Raw genomic sequence first — 20,263 nt, forward strand, 5'->3', positions numbered from 1 at the left:
AAGCCAAAAGTCTGCTCAGCCCAGCATGCAGCACCCAAGGTGCTGTCCAACAGGAGCCATTAACACAGCAGCCAGAAGTGGATTTGTAGGGAAGACCACAAGAGACAGCAGGTGTGTGGTGGTGCTTTTCTGAATACTCTATAATTATCCAACACTTGTGTAGTGCAAATGACAAAAGAAGTCTCAGCAAAAGATCTGAGTTGCAAAGTGACCTGCATAGAGACCTGCACAGAGACCCCTCCTTCTCCCCACCTCAGGCATCTCCCGTGCACAGGCAGATGACACTGAACACTTCTCCTGCAGAGGCCAGCTGCCTGCTGCTGCCTGCTTCTGCCTGCCAGCCTCAAAAAGGGACAGGGAAAGAGAGCAGGGAGCAAGGGCTTGCTCCTTCTCTGACACTTTTTGCTACTCCTTAAGATTGCAGCAGCCAAATCTCATCAGGCCCCAGCTGCTCCTGGGGGGCCGCAGCAACGTGCCCTACTATGCACAAAGGCAGTATTCTAAATAATATTTAGTAGCCATCAATAGCATTATGTATAGACCCATGGTGCCATTGGAATATGTAGCTGTTGGAATTTGATTTCTGATGCCATTCATTATGTTGATGAGGAAGAAAAACTTTTTTGTTTTAGCTGCAGGAAACAAATAGCAATCCTGTCTGCTTTCTGATAGACCATAAGATCTGGGGAAATACTAGCAGCAGTATTTGCATTTGCAAGAAGCACTCCTGTTTTTTTCTGCTATATTTGAATTAATTTTTCTAACCATGGTAACCCCTTCATACATATCCCACAGTGCTGTAGAAGAATTTTTAATCAGCAGGCTTTGGTGGAAGGTGAAATATCCAAATTAAGTGATAAGCTTGAGTATCAATCGTTCTGGGGAATATGCTGTTTTGGGACAGGGTGACCTTCAAAACCACTTTTTGAAACAAGCCCCTGCAAACCTCTGCAAATGACATGAGCTAATGTAGCAGTCCACAGGGGAGGACAGACCTGCAGTCAATTGGGAATGAAGGCCACAGGAGAGGAAATACAGCTTAGCAGATGTTAATTTGCACCTAGAAACTCCTGTGAGCAGAAGCAGCTGGGATTGAATTCCCCATTCTTTTTCAACATATAAAAAAAAATAAATTTGCAGCAATATTGGCTTAATCACTCTTAGGGAAAGGAAGGGTCTTGGGGGAGAACTGAATGGAGGCAGGGAGAGAAGACCCAGGACTTAAGTCTAGCAGCAGCATCAAAAAGTCTGGCGACAGATGCCCACAAAGGTGCCACTGTCTCTGCTTCTGCTCCCACCAACACTGTGGAGGTGCAGATGCCTGGTGGAGCTCACGTCTGCTTCAGCAATGAAATGGCAAGCAGGCAGGGAGGAATCTTGCTAAAAACTTGGTCTATTATAATTATTGTTGTTATTACTACTGTTATTATTGTTATTGTTATTATTAATAATTTTGTAATGGCATTTAATATTGTTGATTTCTGATAAACCTATTTTTAGCATGCAAACCTCCCCAGTGTGCATGCCCACCAAGTGCCCTTCATGTTAATCTGAAGTGACACATTCCTGGTTGTTCTTTGAGTCTTCACACTGGTTTTTGCTTGGGAAAGAGCAGGACACTTGGGAGGCTTGAGCTGGAGCCTGCCCCAACCCTTCATAAAGTTCAGATGATTTCTGGTGATGGGATTCTTACCTCTGATGTGTAGACTGGCTCACAAATTCCTCTTTCCTCCTGAAATCCGGTTCATCTTGGGCAGCAATCAGTCGTTTTTCCTTGCAAAATTCCCTGTAATGGCTTCAGAGCTTGGATGCAAACACCTCTGTTGAAATACAAAATGAGAGGAGCAGATGCCTTTATAGACAGCAAAAGGCTTGAAAAAGGGCAGAGTAAATAAACAGCAGAAAATAAATATATAATATTGCTGCACAGAGAGGAGCTTTCTCTTCAAAATGAAGCAATTAACATGTATGAACTCATTCTGCTGGGCTGGGAGGTAGCAGGAGGCACATTATTTAAACAAATTGCCACGTACCCCGTGATTATCATTAGGATTCATTCAAACCCAGGCGTTCAGCAAAGCTCTTGGTTGCCTCTCTATCAGTACCTGTTGTTTCATAATCTCACCATACTCAATGCTTTTTTTATCCCAACCCAAGTCTTCCTGGTTTATTACCCTCCCCAGTGGATAAGCTGAAGCCCGTTAGCAATGCACGGTTTCGTTCAGGTCTTCTTCTCATGTTAGCTGAAAGAGAAATGTCTTCTCCCCTAATTGCAGAGGATCTCTTCAGCTTTGCAGTTTCTGTATTGAAAGCTTGTTTAGGGGAAGGCACGGAAATATACATAAATCTGAGTACTCACTGACAGGGGAGATAATTGTCCTCTCCCTTCAAGCACGGCAGAGCCCTCCCAGACAGCTCTGCACAGGCAGGTATCTGTGAGACGGGTGGGAACCTTGCATGTGGCTCAGCAGCCACAGGTTCTCTTCCTCCATCCCAGACAGATGGTTTCCCTCTGCTAACAGCAACCCAGCTCAGGTGGGTTCTCCAGGGTAGATCAGGCCATTCCCAGCCACGCTCTGCCCAGGCAGCTCCCACGTGGGTTTTGCAGTTGAGTGGAACTGAGATGAGCTGCCGAGGGCAGAGCCTGCCTCTGGCACAGGCACCATCACTGCATGCTTCCTGCAGGGAAGGAATCGCTTTGGGGCCATTCCCCCTCTCCCCTGCTAACCGGTGGGGCTTGTCACGGTATTTCCAGATTTTAGATATTTTTTCTAAAGAGAAAAGGTCCTGTGACAGGGGGTTGCAGCACCAAGAATCCCATCCTGGCCCAAACACCAGCATGCTTAAAGCTCCTTCTGTGTCTTCCCTCATCCTTTCTCCTCTTCCACAAATGTCTGTGCTTTCCAGCATTGGCTGAGCACATCAACTGCCTGGGCTATCCCACTTCATGGACATGCAAACTCACCATGGCTGACCTCTCTCCTTCTCCCAGGAACAAGCTGAAAACCCACCCATCCCTCCTGCAGTGAGCTGTACCCATCAGCTTCCACAAAACCTCTGCATCTCCCCAATCCAAACCTCAAAATTACATACATAGGAAGAATGTGGGCAAATTAAACCAAGTGGAGCTGGGTTGTGTCTTGCCTTTCTGCACACTGTGCTTCAAAGATGCACTGTTCACACCATCAAAGCTTCTCCACCTGTGATTGAAGGATAGCGCAGCACAAGGTATATAAAATACCAAATGTAACATGAGTAAATACAGATGTCATATATATTGTGTCTATATATACAAACAATTATACGGATTATATACATCTGTATTTGTACATATGTAGAGCATTTCTAAATTCCACACATATTGGTACTATATAATAGCGAACACAAATCTATACTGTTACACTATGTTCAGATATTTACCTTTCTAAAGATATATTACACTAATGCAATGTACCTGAGTCACTGTTTTTAGCTCAAATAAGACATTTTTTCACACTAACCTTTTCTTGCATGTCCGAGAAGAGGAGCCTGCACCCAGAGGTAGATGCTTGAGATTCACATACCATGGATGGGGATGGAGACGGGGTCTCAGAAGAGCTTTTATGTGATGAGCAGGGAGACCTTTAGCAATCTCAGGCCTGGAGCTTTGTTTTAGATCACATCCCTTATGTGAGGGGAGAAAGTGCTTCCTCAGCTCACCCTACTTGCTGATGCCTGAAGCTGTCCCTCTGCAGATTAGGGTAACCTTGTGGTAACCTGTACCTGACCTAGACACGAGGAGGACAACATTCAATGGGACAAGGAGCTGCGCTTGGTGCAATGAAGCATCACCCAAAGCAGGTCTCTGTGCTCCAGGACATCTGAGGTAGGCTTTCCTGGGCTGCAGGTCACTGGCTGTTGCTGCTTCTGCTTTCTAAGCAGGAGGTGCATTGATGCCATGTCCCCAAGTCTGAACCCTCTCCAAGCTTCTGCAGCAGCTTGGGCAGGGTTTTGAGGTTCACAACTCTGGATTTAGGCTTGGGAGCTGTGGGCTGAGCTAACCACAGCCACTCACTCCTCCGCTGGAGCAGGATCTTGGTTTGGTGCATCCCAAAAAGTACCTTCCACTGCAAGACAGCTGCTGGGTGCTACGGGGCTCTGCAGGGAGGGACCTGGGATTGTGTGCAGAGTGGCAGCTGGCCAGATGTGTTCACTTGTGTTAAATCAGCAAAAAAGCTGATTCAGAATCAGAAATAAAGCCAGGGATCTAAGAAAGGATTTTACCTTCAGTTTAAACCTTGAGAGCACAGCCAGCTGTGTGAACCCAGCCTTCCCATCCCAAGACTGCTAGAGTTAATACAGGCAGACAAAAACCCTAAACAGATGCTTAGAAAAGAAAATGTAAGAACTGAAATAGCAGTATTTTGCAATTTCTGTTTTCTGAAGCATGTAGGCATACTAACAAGGATGTCTTAAGTCTGTACTCCTTCCAGAAGGGGAAAGCCACAATAAAATACTAACAAAAGTGTCTTATCTTTACTGAATGTTTATTTGCCCACTCTTCATTTTCTTATTACTTGTGAATTTTCAAGTTCATGTCCATATATTCTGACATTTCTATGCATCATCTGTAACTGAATTTCATAGCAATTAATTCCCCAGGACATATCAGTTGTGGAAGAGGGGCCCAAGAAATAAGCTCAGGGCATTCCTGAAGATGGACATTGCATAGCTAATGATTAATCATAACATGCATAACAACAAGGGTGGTGATGGCTATGTGAAAAGAAACATATGGCAAACAATAGTGTAAATATTCTTCACTCCGCCTTTTTGCTTTTTGTCTTGATACTCATTTTGTTTCTTGGAATGCCAATACTGAGGAAGAATTAGCTAACAGATTAAACTGCAAATCCATCAGTGCAAAAGTATTGTGTTCTGCAACTGGGATGTAAAAAGACACAATTTCTCAGGTAGTTATTTTTAAATATTGAAAGTAAAGTAGCATATAGGCTTTAAACAACACTCCAGTACTGATTGATTGATGTTAGCTTATCCAGACTGGAAGAGAATTTTCTACCTCCCCACTGTAGGAGAAGAGCAGGTTCCTGACCATCTGAAGGACCTGAAGGTGTACAAGTCCATGGGAACTGATGGGATTAATCCACAGCTCCTGAAGGAACTGGCTGACAAAGTTGCCAAGCCTCTGTCCATCGTATTTGAAAAGTCTTCACAGTCTGGAGAAATTCCCACTGACTGGAAAAGGGGAAACTTAACCCCCATTTTCAAGAAGGGAAAAAAGGAAGACGCAGGAAACTATAGACCAGTCAGTCTCACCTCTGTGCCTGGCAAGATCATGGAGCAGATCCCCCTGAAGGTTCTGCTAAGGCACGTGGAAAACAAAGGGGTAATTGGTGACAGCCAACATGGCTTCACCAAGGGCAAATCCTGCCTGAATAATTTGGTGGCCTTCTACAATGGGGTCACAGCACTGGTGCACAAAGGCAGATCAAGTGATGTCATCTACCTGGATCTGTGCAAAGGCTTCAACACTGTCCTACACGACAATACTGTGTCTAGTTCTGGAGCCCCCAACATAAGAAGGACACAGAGCCCACAGAGAAAGTCCAGAGAAGGGCCACGAAGGTGATCGGAGGGCTGGAGCACCTCTCCTATGAGGACACACTGAGAGAGTTGGGGCTATTCAGCCTGGAGAAGAGAAGGCTCCAAGGGGACCTTATAACAGCCTTCCAGTATCTGAAGGGGCTAAAGGAAAGCTGGGGAGGGATCTTTACAAGGGCTGGTAGTGAAAGGACAAGGGGTAATGGATCAAAAATGGAAGAGGGAACATTTAGGTTAGACATTAAAAGGAAATTCTTGAGCATGAGGGTGGTGAGAGACCAGCACAGGTTGCCCAGGGTGGTTGTGGACTCCCCCTCCCTGGAAGTGTTCAAGGCCAGGCTGGATGGGGCTTTGAGCAACCTTGTCTAGTGGGAGGTGTCCCTGCCCATGCAGGGGGGTTGGAACCAGATGATCTTTAACATCCCTTCCAACTCAAACCATTCTATGATTCTATGACTCTATGAAACCAGCACTGCGATGCGGTGTTGCCAAAACAGGGACTGACTGCGGGTTCTTTGACACAACTGATGCCGCCTGAGTTCAGCTTTTAGCTTCCTGAACTACTTGTGCAATCACAGCTCCTGTAAGGGATTAGCTTGCCTCTCCATGTCCCAATATCTTGCTCCTGGCCAGCTGGCTCTTGGTGTGAAATCCACAGCTCTACACACTGTGGTGATGCTCCTTGTACATGCACAGACCCGTTGGAGCTCATTCGACCTGGCATCTTGTGTCCTGGTGTGATCCAGCATGTTAGCTCAGGGTATCTGTGGTCTCCCCTAGGTCTTGAGCTCTGCCTATCATCTCCCTTTGCAGTGGACCATAGCAGCACAGTTTGGGGACAGACTTGGAGCACCTCACAGCCAGCATGGCCACCACACATCCCACACCACCACATTTGCCCAAAACTGGCCACCCTAGGGGGTTGACCATCATTCCCAGCACACTGGAGAGGACACACAGCACTGCAAATCCTTGGGGTGGAGGAGCCCAGCTCTGGGGTAATGCTCTATAGCATCCAGATAATTGTGAATGGGAGGGGATGGGAGGACCAGTCATGGGAACAAGCAGGACAGTGAGGGGCAGTAGCTGCCACCCCACCGAGCGCTGGGTGACCCCTGTAAGCATCAGCCCAGCAGAGGTTGCTCCAGGCTCCCTGCAACTGCAGAGGCTACAGACACCCTCCTCCAGCTTAAACCAGACTCACGTTCAGCACAAGCCTGACAGGGATGTAAGCAATTCAATCCCTGTGACTTTCTCAGACAGTGTGATTTTACACAGCCCTGCCCTCTCCTCCCTGTCTCTGCCCCACAGCCTTAAGATGTCTCCCTTCAAAAGAAAAACTACTACACCCTAGCCAGTTTAAACAATTGCCCAATAACCTGCCATGACCAGGCAGAGAGGAAAAACATGGGATTAAAAATACTCTGCCCTCCCCTGCCAAGTCGCCTTGCAAAGCAGTATCTGCTCCTCCAGCCAATTACAGGTGTCAGGTTGCCTCAGGATCCCTTTGTGGTTTTATAGGATGATCCATCAAAGAAACACATTACACAACCCTGAGCTCACCAGTTTATCTGGGAGGCTGCCAGACACGTGCATGCAGAAGTACAGCCTGGGTCATGTCCCCTCTTCCCATGGTGGAGTGACTTTGCTGGAGACCTGGGATGGGCTGACTGGTCCACATCCCGCCTGGAGGCCTGCATGGCCAGAGCCTCTGCCTGGGCAGGGGTCCTGGTGCTCATGGGGACAAAACTCCAGAAGATGAGGTAATGGTCTTCAGGGCAGCATTCCTCGGGTGATGTTAATCCATGGCAGAGTGGAAAGATGGAGAAGGTCCTTTTCTCTTGGGTAAACTCATGTTCTCAGCTTACTGAAGATAACAGTGTATAGTTATCAGAATATAGTAAAACTGTGTGAGTTTTGTATAGCTTCATTTTTCTCACGCAGAAGAGGCTCAAAAATGCAGTGGCTTCTCCCCACTTTCTTTCCCAGACAAACTGGTAATCACCACATACCAGAAACAACCCTTGTACTTCAGTGACTTCCTTGTAAGCTCTCCTAAAATCCAGTATTGTCAGCAGTTTGCCATGTCCATCACTAGGAGACACTCGGTACAACTGAAACAGTCACACTGTTGCAAAACTGCTTTCAGGTATAATCCAACAAGTGTTGCTTCTCCTTTAACCTTTTCATCCTGTGTTGCACCAAAAGCCGTGAATGATTTCAAGAGGGTGACTCGCATCCCTCAGTAATTTCCAAGGACACTGTCTTCTCTTTAAAATAATGAATAATTGATTCATGGCCAATAATTTCACCATTTATATGGGCTTCTCTGCTGGGTCAAGGATATTGAAAAAGTCTTTGGCCCTAGAGTATGTGCGTCTGTGTTAAGAGGCTGAAGGTGACGGGTACAGCTCATACCACCCACGCTCATTGCTCAGACAGGCTGATGTGTGGTGGCTAAAGGAGTCAATTTAATCTTTAGTCTTCTTACTTTCTCCCCAGTTTAAATCAATACCAAAAGCAGAGGGGATGCTCTTGTCGTTTGGCTTAAATCCGCTTCTGATCTGGGTAAGCCAAGTTGGAGATCAGGCATTTTTATGGCATAGTATGTGGTTTCTTACATATAACCCTGTCATTTCAAGGACAGGTTAGAGAAAGGAAAGGAATGAAAGGGAAAAGCAACAGCCCTGCAGCAACAAAGCCCTTCCCATGTTGCTTGGAGAAACCTCCTACTGGGGTCCATCAGAGTGGTCCAAAAAAAGTACACCAGCCAAACTCGCCATGAAGAAAAACAAATGCAACAAAACCAGTCACCAGTGCTCCTTACAGGACTTGTGCCTCCTGAATTTGAAGATGAAAGATGACACTTGGAAAACAAGCTGCTCACGCCTTGATTGGGTTCTTTCCTTTTCCCTCCATTGGCTCCCTGCTGCTCAAGAAGAGGTTTGTAGGAACAGGGCATGAGCTTTGCTAAATGCCACAAGCAAAATGCCACAGGCAAGAATGGTGAGTGTGTGGGTGACAGAGAAGGATCCTTGGTGCCACTGAGTGCAGGGCAGATCATGTGGCAGAGCAGACACTGTGCCTTCAGAGCCAAACTGTAGTTGAAACTCATGGGGCAGCATTTGGAAAGGGACTGACGTGGTGTTACTCATGATTTTTAAAGGTGCATAAGAGAGGAAAGGTGGCAGCCAGTCTAGGTCTGAAGTAATATGGCTTGTGGCCCCCGCTTCATTAGCAGTAGGCATCTTCTTTGGGGTCCCTTCCTCAGTTTTTGGCTTCTCACAGGTGGGTTAAAAAGATTATTCCTTGAGCTGTGGACAGGGCTGGCACCTTGGGAAGTCACTGCTGTGATAGACTGGTTTGGACCTATTCTGGTGCCAGTTATCCAGGCTGCTGCTGCTGTTTCATGTGCCCATCATCGTGGCACCTTTCGTTGCTGTGAATGCCCTTTGCAGAGGTCCCCTGCCAACCTCCCACAAGTACAACCTGGACAGCAATTAAGGAGAGCGGATGAAAGACATCTGTCCTCTAATTCATTGTTTCACTTCTTGGCATGCTTTTGGGGAAATAACTGAAACATAGGTGCTAAATAATACTCACTATGAGGGATTTATTGCATTTTAATGCTGTAAGTAACTTCCAAAAACTACAGCTCCAAATAACGTGTATATTGGTCAAATATATCTAAGATGTGAAGTTTTAATAGCTGCATTCATCTTCCTGAATTGCATTTCTACTAGATTTACAAAATGCATTCCTATTTCATTCTCTCCATACCAATATGGGTTTCTAATGATCTACGTAGAAATCTTATCATTTCAGCCTTAACTGTTAAATGTAACAGTTAAATAAGAAGAGAAGGTGAAGAGTGAGTGGCCTTCTTCCCTTCTCCTAATCCACAAGGATTTCCTCTCCCTTCAGGACCCCAGTGTATATTCTCAGTGCTTTATACGACTCAAAAATGCAACTGTAATTACTATCAAACCAACACCAGCATCTCTCAAGAGTCTGAACAAAACCCCACACATATTAGCTATCAACCCAGGTATTTACATCTGGCTGCATCTCAGTCTCTTGAGCCTCTATAGTAAGCAGAGATGTTTATTCTGCCACTTTCCCCATAGCAACCTACAAGGCTTCAGATATAACAACCATCAGTCAATGCAGGCTGAGCATATTTGGAGCAGAGAGACCCCCTGCATGGCTGTCATGGCTGTATGCTTAAATTAAAAAGCACAGTTATCTTTTGTAGCCTGGAGCACTGTTATCTCTTCAAATACGTGAAACCCTATTCCTTTTACACTGACAGAGCAATTCCAGGGATTCACCAAGTGTGCTCAATACAACAGTTTAAGAAAAAAGAAAATCTGCAGCACTGACATAATTATCTGAACTCCCACTTATTACCTGGAACAACAGAAATCCGACGGTAATTTTGGCAGAGCCAATGCTGGTTTTCTGCCAGGGAAGAAGTTCACCGTAGCCAGGAGGGTGGCTTTCAGTTTCTCTTCTTGGCCTCCCTCTTTTTTTTAATCCTGGCTTGCTGAGTGCTGACAAGAGACACTGGGATGTGCACAGCAGAGGGAGACAGGGCAGCACAGTGTTTCACGAAGCCAGCAGAGCTCCTGCTGAGGGGCACGAGGGAGCATGTGGCTCTGCCCAGGGGCCTCCGAAGGGGACCCACCCAGGAGTCCTTCCAACTGGGGCCTCCCATTCCTACCATTTTTCAAATTGGATGAAGAAGTCTTGCAGGGTTTTGGGGTTTACTGCTGCTGTTTTTCCTCCCTGCTTGTATTTGCCTTGGCAAATACAGTAAAAACAGCCTGGGAGAAGGAAAAAAAAACAATCCACTATCAACAGATACTCCTCTCTTCCTTCTTCTCTTTTCCCTCTGGATCAGTCCTCTGAGCTGGTTCACCACCAACCAGCCAACAGCCCATACTGGCTCATGGTGGAGACCCTTGGGGAGCAGAACCAGCCCTCACTGCTGGCCTGGCACCTAAATAAATTGGCATAAAACATCAATTTCAACTCTCTCCTCTCCTATCCACTCCCCTTACCTACTATTTTCTTGCCTTTTCTTGCCCCTGCCTGCTTTTCCTTTTGCCTTCCTTTCCCTTTTCCTTCCCTTGCCTTTTCCTTGCCTTGCCCTTTTCCTTTCCCTTTTCTTTGCACTGATGAATAAAAGCTGAAAAGTGCCTCCCAGGCTCACCCTGAAGACAAAGCCAGACTCAGGACTAGCTGAGCTCAATGCCCACTGCTGGAAAACAGCAAGTGGTGAGTCCATTTCATCAGTGGGTTGGATGTCCCCGCCCTGGGATGACAGCATCCGTCGGTGGATGCTGGGGACAGGAACGGCAGCTGCGGCGCTGCCTCTGGGCTGCAGCCAGATGCCCCATGCCCAGCTCAGAGCTGACGGACCCCAATCTCCACCAGCAGAGCCCCAGCAAGTTTGGCACAGCTCCTGGCATTGGCCCATCCTGGCCAGTGAGCTGTAGGGCCTCAGTCACCTCAGCTGAGTCCCACGGGGACACATCGGGGTGCCCTCGAGTCAGACAAGGCGCTGAAGACACTTGCATTTAGGCAAGCTCGCCTGCAGCTGGTGAGATGCCATTGTAGTGAGTGGTTGTCGTCACCAGCTCCGCTGGTCAGGAAATAAAGAGAGACAATTTAGCACTGTACAGCTCCAACTGGGAGTGTTTCCCAGCCCCTGGCTCTGCATGAGCTTCTCAGCCATACCCTGGTTTTGCTCTGTGTTGTGCAGAGCTTGAAGTGCCTCAACCTGTTCAACATTAAGGGCTCCTGTCTGCAGCCTCCTGACTGCTCTGTGTCTTGTCCTGATGCTGCTGTATTCTCTCAAGCCCCTGGGCAGTGGTTTTCCCTTGTCAGCCCATGTTGGTTTTGCCTTCTTCTCGTGTCCCTGCTCCTGCAAGCCCTGTTACGATGGTCTCCCATGAGAAGTGATAGCCAGTAGCATAAGGATCATCTTCCTCTCCCACCTCTCTTCCTATTCCTGGACTGTCACCCTCATCTTACATTAGGGAACCTGATAAAATGTACACACAAATCTTCCCAAACAACAAGTGTCCTCCACCAGCGTGTGCTCCCATCAGCACTTACAGCTTTGTAAGCAGGAACAACAAATAGGGAGTTTGAGAGGGTCAAAGAAAAAAGTAAAATACATAGAAATACCATGGGAAATTCGCCTGCAGGGAGGGCACCCATGTCAGCAGAGAGGATACCCAGGGGAGGATACTTGTCTGAGGACCTCCTGTTCTTTCTCCTTCCAGCCGGCCACAGAGATGAGATTTCCTTTCCCTTCTGTTTATCTCCTTTCATTTTTTTACCTTTCCCAAAAAGCAGCTATTATCTCTGGAGTCAATGCACGCCACCAGCTACAGGCCCCATGAATATATTTTTGTGCAGGTCCAGCTGTCCCAACATCCTCCACAGAACAACATGGAAGAGGCTTTGGGCAGCTGAACACCAGCCAGCAAATGAGCACTGATGGCAAATGGTGCCCATCTTCCTGTGGGACTTGGTGCCCACCATCCCTGGCACTCTTGGGATCACACAAGGTGCAGGCTCTAGGAGTGATGGAGAGCTGGGCAACCAGGAGATGAGGTCCATGTGATACCTGATGGCCTACAGGGAGAGGTCCATTCAGACACTGTTCTGCTGGAGCACTCTCAAAGGTTCATCAGAGAGGCAGAGAGCAGAGAAACTGTGTGTGTAGTTGATTCTTCCTTCATCGTACATTACCTTCAAGCACTTAACATAAAACGAGATTCCTATTCTTAAACAAAAAATTTGCAAGGCTTCCTGTTTTGATTAACAGCTCAAATCCAAAGGGGGAACACATGAATATACAAAATGAGGTTAGGATTCATTTTCCTGCCTCTCCTCTTCCATGGCACCATTTCAGTGGTATTTTGCTGGGAAGAGCAGTGCCTAATGGGTTCCCGATACACATGAACCACGTCAGGTATTGTCACGAAGCCATTCAAAGGGATGAATGCAGGCCTGCTTTCAAAAAGGACAATGTAAAAATAGCATGCCCTCACTTGACACACCTGACCAAGTACAGCAGATCTCTACGTGTACTTGGAAATTAGTTATTTGCTTTTGTGATCGAAACAAAACCTCCTCCCTGCAAGCACGCACCCATATGCCTTACGCATGTGTGGCATCTGGTTTATTCAGTCAAAATAGCTGCACACATTGTTATTTTCAGGATTTGAGAAGCTATTGCCATGGGGACTGAAGATCCAAATAGATCCTGAGATCAGATCACAGGAGGTTTTAAAATAAAATTGTCATTTCAGCCAATAATCATGTGAAACTGGCTTCAATGTATAAGCACGGGGACTCGCTGCTTTGGTGACTTCTTACCATTGAAGTTACAGAAACAAGGGGAATATTATATGTTGTTCATAACAGCCTGGCACCAAATGAATAACTGTTTGCAGCCCTTAAATATGCAGAACATCTCCTCAAATGAGCAGGAGATTATGGTAGTCAGCTGTAGTGGGTCTGTGTTGGTACCAGAGGTGTAACTACCCTTCAGTTTCCTTCCATCAAGGCACAAAAAGGGAAGTGTCTCTTGTTTCAGATTCACATAGCACCCCATCTGTGACTTTATTATCTCTGCAGAAAGACAAGCTGTTACACACAGACAGAGAGATAAAATAAATACATACATAGATATATAAGAACATACTGGAATAGAAACTAAAACTTGTTATGTAGAACAGCAGTAATGGTAACCTGCCTCTACTTCCGTGTAATCTCTGCAGCGGAGCAATCTCAGGGTGTGCTGTCAGCTCTGGCAAACAGAGCAATGTCAGGGCAGGTATGGGTGGACTTGGATGTGAACACAAAAGAAAATCCACCTTTCTAAGGATGCTGTTAATGAGGGACTGAGACAGCCTGCCTTGGGTGTCTGTGGGGAGACGCTGGTTGCACAACATGCAGACAGTCTGGAAATACAAATTGCATTGCTGAGACCCAGAGGAGCAGGGGAACCAGAAGCCCCACAGATCCACCTCAGTAAGTCTTTGCCTTGTCTGTCATAATTGTTTGCATTACATTGTCTTTGCTCATACGAAAAGTTCTTAATCTGAGTTAGTGAAATCACATCAAACCCAAGTGAAGGCTCCTGATAACCTTCAACAATGTGAGCACTAAAGGTACTTCAGTGTCACTTCAATTCCACTTGGAGATGCTTCTGCTAAAAAAAAATACCTATTTTCTGCAGTGCAGGCATAAGTTCTGCAGCTCTCACAGACTGTGTTTAGAAGAAAAAAGTGTATTGCTACCCCGTGCCAAAAGCTGAAAGGGGTCATCGTGCTTTCTGATGGTGTGGTGGGTTGATCCTGGCTGGATGCCAGATGCCCACTCTATCACTCCTCATCTCAGCTGTACAGGAGGGAGACAAATATCACACACAGCTCGTGGGTCAAAATAAGGACAGGGAGATCACTCAGCAATTACCATCATGGGCAAAACAGACTTGACTCAGGGAAATTAATTTAATTCAATTTATTGCAAATCAAATCAGAGTAGGGTAATGAGAAATAAAACTAAATCCTGAAACACCTTCCCTGCACCCCTCCCTTCTTTCTGGACTCAACTGCACTCCTGATTTCTCTACCTCCCCTCCCCCAGCAGTGAAGGAGAACAGGGAATGGGGGTTGTGGTTGGTTCATCGCACGTTGTTCTGCTGCTCCTTCCTCCTCACAGGGAGGACTCCTCACAGTTTTCCTCTGATCCAGCGTGGGGTCCCTTCCACAGGAGACAGTCTTCCATGATCTTCTCTGATGTAAGTCCTTCCCATAGGCTGCAATTCTTCACTTCCAGTGTGGGCCCTTTCCATGGGGTGCCGCCCTTCAGGAACAGGCTGCTTCAGCGTGGGTCCCCTGTGGGGTCACAAGTCCTGCCAGCAAACCTGTTCCTATGTGGGCTCTTCCCTCCATGGGGCCACAGGTGTTGGCAGGAGCCTGCTCCAGCACAGGCTCTCCACAGGGTCACAGCCTTCTTTGGGCACATCCACCTGCTCTTGGTTGGGGTTCTCCACAGGCTGCAGGTGGATATCTGCTCCACCATGGACCTCCACGGGCTGCACGCAGACACCCTGCCTTACCGTGATCTTCACCACAGATGGGAGGGGAATCTGTGATGGGTGAGTTACAGGAGGAATTGAGCAGGCTGCACTACATCAGAGAAGATGAAAGGGAGATAAGCCAGGAGCTTCTCTGAGACTTCTGGGCTGGAGTCCTCTACAGGCTGCAGGGGGATAGCCTGCCTCACCATGGTCTTCACCGTAGATGGCAGGGGAATCTCTGCTCTGGCACCAGGACCACCTCCTCCCCCTCCTTCTTCACTGACCTTGGTGTTTGCAAAGTTGTTTCTCTCACGTATTCTCACTACTCTCTTGTGGCTGCTGCTGTCCAGCACTTTTTCTCCCTTCTAATATATATTATCACAGAGGTGCTAACACCATCACCGATAGGCTCGGCTTTGGCCAGCAGCAGGTCCATCTTGCACCCACCTGGCATTGGCTCTGTTGGACATAGAGGAAGCTCCCAGCAGCTTCTGCAGACTCCCTGTAGTCCCCCCACTACCAAAACATTGCCTTGCAAACCCAATACAGATGGCAGCATGCTGGCTCCTCACATCTGTGCTAGCTAAATACATCTGGCAATGGTGGCTCAAACCACCATTTCCCCATCGATCCATCCATGGACATTAACATCAGTTAGTGTATGTCACTTAGGACCTGTTCAAAGCAGCAGTGTCTCAGCACCATGGTGTTTAGGAAGGTGGCAGCACAGCTTTGCATTATGATTTGGAGGTGACAAAGGTCACTCCGACTACAGAGCTCCAAACCTGCAGTTCGATTACTTCAGACATGATCCTCCAGTGCCACCAAACCAGAGGCTACCAGAGGAAAGCCATCTTCTTCCCTTGGGCTGCTGAAATAGAGAGTTGTCTGATGTGCATCAAAACTTTCATTGCTTGGGGCTGTCAGTACAAGGGAGTTCATGAGCTAAGGCCTTACCCAACAGATTACCAGAGACATTTTAAGTGTTCACTAAACTGAGGTTATCCGATCTGGATTGTCTTTTGCAGACCAGCCAGAGCCAACCAAATCTTTCCTATGTTTCATAGTCCAACCATAGTGTTGAGATGGATTTACACAGGCTGGTTTGCAGGAACTTCAGTACCTCTGGGGAGGACAGGCCATGGACATGTGTCCTTGCCAGCCAGCAGAAGCTGGCTGTGACAGCAGAGCTGCCTGTCCACCAGCAGCTGAACCTCACTGACACCAAGACTGGCTGTCATACCCAGCTCCACATTGTCCCTCTTGTGCACACTTTGAGACCACACAGAAATGTGCAGTAGCATGACCCTGCTGCAAGGGATGCTAATGAGGTCTGACCACAGAGCATTGCCTCAAGTTCTCCCACAGTCTTCAAGGACAGATCAGATGGTTTATAGCAGGAGGATCCTCCTCATGTTAGAGCTTACAGACTCAAATATACACTGTGGCTGATGTGTCATAGATGGAGAACATCACCCTTCAGCTGGCTCCATGACTCTTTGCAGGATGGAATAGAGGGGGCTTTGGGTGGTTGATCCTGAGTCCAAGGGGTTCAGAGAGAGGCTTTATTTTGCCCACAGTCTTGCCACAGTCTCCACAGCTTGCATGAAGGGTTTGAGGAGAACTTTTGCCTAGAGAATGCACTAAGAAAGGGTTGCCCCAGCACTGATGGCACCGCCACAGCTGCTGGGTCTAGTTCCCTGGCCAGAAGGTAGGCGTGGGAAGCCATACATGACCATACAGCTGATACAGGGCTACCTGCATTGTGCCCCCAAGGTTATAACACATGCGTTTGCACCACTAAGAATATCACCCTGGAGCACTGACTGTCCCCTCCTCTTTGCCATGATGCAGAAGTAAACCTCTCCTGCTCCAGAAGGTGAGGAATGTGGTAGCCCATACCCTTTGACTAGCATGATAGAAGAAGATCTTTGTTATCCCTGCAGTCTCCCAAATAAGACAACATTATTTACCTGGTTGCAGACTATGTCTGGAGTTATCTCCCTGCTTTCCTCTCACTGTCTCTACTCCTGTATTCCGTGCATCCACAATGAAGAGAAGAAAGAAAACACTCAATTATGCCAAATAAGTTATCCACTCTGAAATAAAAAATTAAGAGCCATCCTGCAGTCAGTCTCTCCCAGGTCCCCAGGGACCTTTCCTGTAAACTGCATGCCTTTGATGTCTCCTTCAGGCACAGCATAATCTGTGCCAAGGGTTTCCTGGCTCTTTTTGCCTCTAGGGTTGGGCTTGAACTGGTGCATCTCTAGGCTGCCTGTGCCCAAGGCTCTGGGCCATGAAGCAGATTGCCCAGAGTTGTTCCTACCAGAAAAACCAGCGAGCCCATCAGGTTTTGCTGCTTGTTGCACAGTACAGCCCAGCATCCTTAGCACCTGCATCCCAAGGCCAAAGCCTAGGAGGCTGGTGGACTCATGTCTCTGCAAACAGTCTCTCAGGAGCTTTGCTTTGATCAAAGCTTTGGGTAAGATGGCATTCTGTTTCCTGATCACCATCTGCCTTAAATTTGGGAAAGCTGTCCAGGGCCTGTTGCTAACACAGATATTTGTGACCCATCTGGTTCTGCAGTAGCCTGGAGCTTAGACATCAGAAGAAAGGGATGTTTTCAGCTCCAGATGGGTGCCCAGGCCATGAGCACATCCCCTTCTTCTGGGTTTTGGGCTGCCTGGGCCCAAGGTCAGCTTTGACAGTGCAGCTGCCTGGCCTTGAATCAAAGAGCTGTTTGAGAACAAGCTGAGAAGAGCCTTGTTGGGGACTCACTCCCTTTATCTCAGGAATTGCTTTTAAGGATCACTCTTTCCCTTTGTCTCTGTCTGAGGTTCATTGCAGCTATCCCCATACCAGGCACTAACACTCACTGTTCATGACCTGGGACCTGCCTCATCACTTTGGTCTTGCCTGGTGATTGGCCCTTTGAGGGACTTCAGCTACCATCACCCAACCAAGCTCATCTTGCTTGGGTAATGTGGCAGCAGGGACTTGTCCATGAAGCTCTGCAGCTCACCTTCTGTGTGGAGTTGTCTGACAGAGGGAAAGAGCAGAAGAGGAGGAACTGATACGTACTTGCCCTGGAATTTCTTGTGAGAACAGAGGAGGAGGAAAGTAGTGCTCTGTCTCGGGAGGAGCTTCCCCTAATTCTCCTCCTGGTCAAAGTGTGGACAAAGATGCTGAGACAGCAACTTCGCTCAGACCGAACACAGAGGGCTCATGAAAAACCATAGGTTTTACAGTTCCTCCTTCACTGACAACGTCCCCGAGGTTCTGGAAACGCCAGCAGACCTGCCAGCTGCTCCCTCAGTGCTTCTGTTCCTGGTCTGCAGATAAGGAGGCATTTATAAATCCTGACCCTGGGCTGTTCACTGTTCAGCCTCATGTCGGCTTCTTCACCAGCTCTTTTGTGTTGCCTCCAAAAGCAACTTCTCCCAGCAGAAAGGGCAGCTCTCTGAGATTGGTCTTGGCACAGAGGTGCTGAGGAGAGTCTTCATTTCCCTGAGCCCTGTACGAGTCCACATGCCTCCTGACAGCCCAGTGGAGCTGCCTGTTTTTGTAAAGGGCCATTGACTGAGCTGCCTATGGGTAGCAGGATTGGTGCACTGCTGCAGAAAGGTATTTAAAGACTTCCAAGTCCCTTGAGACACTATTGCAGGACTGTGAAAAGGACATTGGAAAGCCAAATTTGATGAGGTACACTTTAGCCAGGGCAGAGTTTCCTTGTGTGGACCATCCTAGCCTGTGGCTGGAGTTTTCTGCCAAAAGAGCAGAGTCTGGCACAAGGTAAGCTGTCTCCATGGTGGGTGACCCCTGCTGTGAATGGGGCAAAGCAACAACACAACAGCTTTGTGACACCCATAACCTGCTGCTTTGAACCTGGGGGACCACACTGTGTCCTGAGAGTACTTGCATGCCAAATCCACCCTGATGTGGCTCCCTGAGCACTAACTTTCTTTCTGCTGTAAATATAAGGACTACTGTGGGTCAGACCAAAAGCCTGTCTTATTCAGTATGGCATCTCCAGCAGATGCCAGCAAATGGATGTTTTCGGAAAAGTGTAAGAACAGGAAAAAAAGTGATGCTTCCCCCAGCACTTTCCCAGCTCCCAACCATTTTCATTGTCATTAGGGATTTCCTGACCTGGGTGTATATATCTTTGCACACAGCAATTTTCTTGGCCTTTTCTTCAGTGAACCTATCTCATCTCTTCTGGAGTGTGTGTTACTTCTCAGCATCCAGAGTATTTGATGACAGCATTTGACGAAGTTGGAGTCTTTACCAGGATTCACCTCACATTCATTACTAAGCCTTAGTAACCTTAAGGTAAGAACACAACTGTTAGCCTATGAGGAAACATTTCTACTTCAGTGATGGAGAGAACTGCAAACAGGCATTGCTGATCTCACCAAAATGATACATGTATCTTAAGGCAGAAAAAGTGTCAAAGGCATCGTTTGTCAGGGATGTTGCCTTAGTTTACTTTATACGTTACTCATCCCTTTTTGTCAGAGAGCAACACCCAAGGAGATGCTGCTCAGCTGGCTGCTGGGGAAGCTACACGTGGGCTGGAGAGCTCTGTGGTGGGCACAGCTGCAGAGGATCTGGGCAGGGACACCGGCTGTGCACGTGTCTGAGAATGCTGCCTCTAACAGGCGTGAGAAAGCAAGGCATGAAAGTTAATGTCTGCTGGGAGTTAGAGAGCACAAACAGTGGCAGAAGCTTTCTCTCACTCTGCCATGCCAGTGGTAGTACACAGATACTGCTGTTGTGCAACCCAATCCAGGGATGCTTAGGCATCCCATTTTGAGATGGGCAAGCAAGATCAAGAACCATGAGTGGTTTAGGTTAACAGCTTAACTAACCATCCTTGTACCCTTCTGTGATTACAAGATGCATGATTTTACAGACTGCTCTTGACAGGCAGTTTGCAGCCAAGTCAGCATCAGTGGTTTCAAGATGATACCACCTCACCAGCTGCCCTGCTCCTCCACACCTCCTCCACTGCACAGGTTTTGGCTTCAGCTGCTCATGGCTGTGAACAGAGAGGCTGAGGAGCTGACACGTACTATCTACCTCTCCTGTCTTCCCTTCTAACATCCACCCACCAGCAGGGTGGGACTGACAACAGGTAGCGTCTTAAAGCACTGCACCTAAATCTCCCCAATCCTTCTTGGAGGGACTCCCAGCAAGAGCATGACTCAGATTCTTTACATTTCTTTTACGTGCTGGTTTTCTTGCAGCTGTATTGACTGGTGGATATAGACAAAATCACTGGTTGCAAAAGAACACATGATCAGCTACCACAGGGTGAGTGGCTTCTGACTCTAGAGCTTCAGGTGGGCTCCTGAGCTAATCATGTGCATTTCTCAGAATATGGCAATGTCATCTGCTGGGTTCATTTTTTTTTGCTGAAGTCAACAGGTCATCCCAGAAGCACAGCTTGACTGAACAGTCATGGAACACCCAAAGAGTTGTTATTGTCCTGAGAGATCTTTCCTCCCCATAGATCTTTCAGTTATGAAGTTTATGCTATTGGAGCACTGAAGC

This window comes from Apus apus, chromosome 1, assembly GCF_020740795.1.
Source record: "Apus apus isolate bApuApu2 chromosome 1, bApuApu2.pri.cur, whole genome shotgun sequence".
In the NCBI taxonomy this organism is placed as follows: Eukaryota; Metazoa; Chordata; class Aves; order Apodiformes; family Apodidae; genus Apus; species Apus apus.